Source organism: Cervus canadensis, chromosome 12 (assembly GCF_019320065.1).
Source record: "Cervus canadensis isolate Bull #8, Minnesota chromosome 12, ASM1932006v1, whole genome shotgun sequence".
Classification (NCBI taxonomy): Eukaryota; Metazoa; Chordata; class Mammalia; order Artiodactyla; family Cervidae; genus Cervus; species Cervus canadensis.
The window spans coordinates 11,441,381-11,445,186 of NC_057397.1; the positions used below are offsets into that span (position 1 = coordinate 11,441,381).

At 36.9% G+C, this 3,806-nt stretch overlaps 1 pseudogene; it reads right to left on the bottom strand.

The window, feature by feature from the left end:
- Nucleotides 1-1,936: 1,936 nt before the first annotated feature.
- On the bottom strand, nt 1,937-2,255 carry LOC122451213 (annotated as a pseudogene).
- Nucleotides 2,256-3,806: the final 1,551 nt, after the last annotated feature.

Here is a 3,806-nt window from a genome sequence, read left to right on the forward strand (position 1 = left end):
GAAGCAAGAATGATTTTTTTCATTACTGCTAGGTGTGTCAAGATGACCTCAGCATATTCCAGCAGATTGCAGTTCACTTTGAATTAGATGTCTCATTTCAAATTAACGTATTGAAATCTGCAAGAGTAGTAACCCTCTGCCCTTAGGAAGAATACATACCCCAAATGACACATCATCGGTAAAACAAGCTCTAACCTAACAACGGTGGATGTCGCACATTTCTCTCTCTTATTGGATTCCTCTCATGCTCACCACCATGAACATACATGAGTGGTCCATAAACCAGAATGAAGCTAACTAATTGGTTGATCCAGGAAATGAAAGTTAATCTCATCAGCACTAATCTCTATCATTTCCAAGTCCTTAGCTAATACTATGCCAAGTACTTTAATAATGAAGATTCTGTTTTGCCACTTCTTCTGATTTGTCCTGTGTCTTTTCTTCCCTTTTTTGGTTGTAGATCATACATCCCACATCACAGGTCCGGACATATCACAGATATTGGGGCCTGTCACAGTCTTCCATCTGACTACCACTGCTTGATTCAAAAATGAATATGAGAACCAATTAGCAGGACCAGTTTTCTTCCCCAGGATTTTTCTAACTGGAATTAGTTGGATAGAATTTTTTTCCTTTCTACTCATGAAATTTTTGAGAATTTAAGATCCAACCTGGTTACAGTCTTGTTTTTAACCTTGTGAAGATGGTTAGTTTGTGATAGCACAGCTCTTTGTAAAAAAAAAAAGGCAAATATAGAAGTCAATATGAAAATCTAATGATTTGAATTCACAGATATATTCATTGTTTTTTGTTTTTTCTTTTTCCTTTTTGGTGTGTGGCTTGAAATATAAATTTTTTGGTTAATTGAAATATAAATTTTTTGTCTTACTTACATTTCCTGCTTCTTGCAATCAAAGAGTTGTGTGTAACGTATGTATGTCATTACTGATTCATACACTGCCCCCCCTAGTTAGGTATTATTATTTTACAAATATGAAAATCAAGGCCCAGGAAATTGATAGCACTGTCCCAAAGTTGAACAATTAGCCAGTAAGGAGCAGATGTTGGATGACAGATTTTCTTACTTCCAAATCATAAGCTAGATGCTGTAACACTCAGCATGCATCCTGGGGTGCTGCAATCCATGAGTTCCCAAAGAGTCATACATAATTTAGTGACTGAATGATAACATATAACATTCAAAGAAAAATCTGCATTAATTAAAAATAATTCAATTGTTAATCAATATTTACAATATCCTGACATGAATCCCAATGGTGATTTATTTATCAATTTTTGGCTTTACTGGGCCTTCATTGCTGTGTGCAGTCTTTCTCTAGTTGCAGTGAACAGGGGCTACTCTCTAGCTGTGGTACGTGGGCTTCTCATCGCAGTAGCTTCTCTTATTGAGAGGCATGGCTATAGGGAGCATGGGCTTAGTAGCTGTGGCATTTAGGCTTAGTTGCCTCAAGGCATGTGAGATCTTCCAGGACCAGGGATTGAACTTTTGTCCTTTACATTGGCAGGCAGATTCTTAACCATTGGACCAGCAGGGAAGTCCACACAATAGTGATTTTACACGTATGACAATATGTATATCTTAGCTCATGATTATTTGCTTCATTTCTTATAGTTTATCTAGGACTTTTGGTTACTCATTCTTTTACTCAAGATGGTAAGTATAAATTCATTGTCCAGGGAATGGAATAAAGTTGAATAATCATAAAAATTTTTTAAATTTTTGAAGAAATATTTTTAACCATGTATATAATACCATATTGGATTTGGGACAGAGAAATAAAAATCTGACTGAAATATATCCTTTTTCATTATTATACAAATCTGAAAGGCTTGGGGAATTGATGGTTTTCTACTGATCCTAATGATGTAGTTAGTCAGAAAAATATGTTTTCAAACATTAAGACAACTCACATGATTTTTTTTTTATCCAAAACATATTTATTGGGTTGGTTTCCCATTCATCTTGATGCAGGATCCTGTTCATGCTGCTTCTGTCTGATGGAGCATCCTTCTGTAAGCCTTGCTTTTCCTCCTATAGTCTGGCAGAGGACAGTATAGCAGTCAACACACTAAACTACTGTTTGTGCATGGCTAAAGACGGTGGTGATTTTATAGCATCCTGGGCATTTTACATCCAAGAAATAGGAATTAGGGCTCTGTACCAGGCACTTCTTCTTGTGTTTCCTCTTCTTCTCTTCTGGAGAGCGATGAAGAAGATCCTTTGTGAGAGGCATGTTCTCGTGAGGAGGTCGTCACTGTCAGAAAAGGCCACATGTGCTTTATCATCTAAGAAAACTTGCCTCATGGATTTTTCATTCCTTTACTATATGATAAATATAAATCATTTTTTAAAATTATAGGATGAAAAAGTAAGAGACATTCTCAGTTTTATGATGAACTCACGCAAACAGAATAAGGGTTGTTTGTATATTTCTTCTTCTATTTGTATCATTTATTAAAGTTTACCTGAGAGCCCTGTGAATAGTCCAAGACCCAGTCTAATTCCACTGCCTCTGAAATGTCTTCCCAAAGATCTCAGATATTAGGTTTCAAGAGTTAGGGATATTTGGAGATATAAAAGTTCAAAGAAAATTATTGTTTATTTGAAAATATGGAGTGAGAAAATTCTAGTCCATTTGTGATCTTATCATCTTGCCTTATAATCGATATTTCTCACATTTATTCTAATTGGGCTTCCCCAGTGGCTCAATGGTAAAGAATGCACCTGCAATGCAGGAGATTTGGGTTTGACCCCAGTTGAGCACTTAATACATGCCAAGCATTCTGCTAAACACTAGTGGTGCAATAGTGATATAGGTGATGACAGAACAGGAGTGACATACATTCATGTGAAAAGGTACATTTTTCTTAATTTAAGGAATCTTCCATGTACATTTCTATTTATGCAGAGATGCATAGTCATACAATTTAATGGTCTCACATTTTGTCCTCTAAAGTGGCCTTTTGGTTACATGAATGAATGAAGATATGTACTAAGCTCCTAGTAAAGCTACAAAGGAACATTTGCTCATTGGTCATAGGATTAGTATGAAATTGTATCTATGATTTAATGTTAGAGAAACTTCTCATGATGGATGGGTTTCCCTGATTAAAAAGATACTGTAATGTGTAGTGAACTCCCCATAAAGCAAGGAGTATGTATCCTGGTGGCCTAAATTTAACTTAAAGGCCAAAGGCCAGAGCTGGAGAAGGGCATGGCAACCCACTCCAGTATTCTTGCCTGGAGAATCCCTGGACAGAGGAGGCTGGTGGGCTGCAGTCCATAGGGTTGCAACGGGTCGGACACAACTAAGCAACTAACACTTCTCATTTTTTCAAGGGTCAGAGAGGCAAGGTCACTTTCAGCACATAATGTAATTGCAGTTTTTTCTTTTTGGCCCCAACAAGTAGCATTCAGAATCTTAGTCCCTTGATCAGGGATCAAACCATGCCCTCTGCAGTGAAAGTACAGCGTTTTAACCACTAGACCACCAGGGAAGTCCCTGCAATTTCATTTTAAGATGCTGAGCAAGTGAGGGTGAAATAAGACAGTGGTGTGCCCACGATAATGATCTAGGACTATAGCTATAACACAGCATCAATAAACAAATAGCATTAGACTACTCCAAGACAGATGTAATCTTTATTTTATTTTATTTTCAGATATAATCTTTAATAGCTGTGTCACATGACAGTGAAAGAAGCATGGAAACCAATGGACTTTTTGGAGTTTTTAATCTTTTTTTTTTTCCCTCTATGCCTAGAGGTGGAGAGGGCAATGGCAG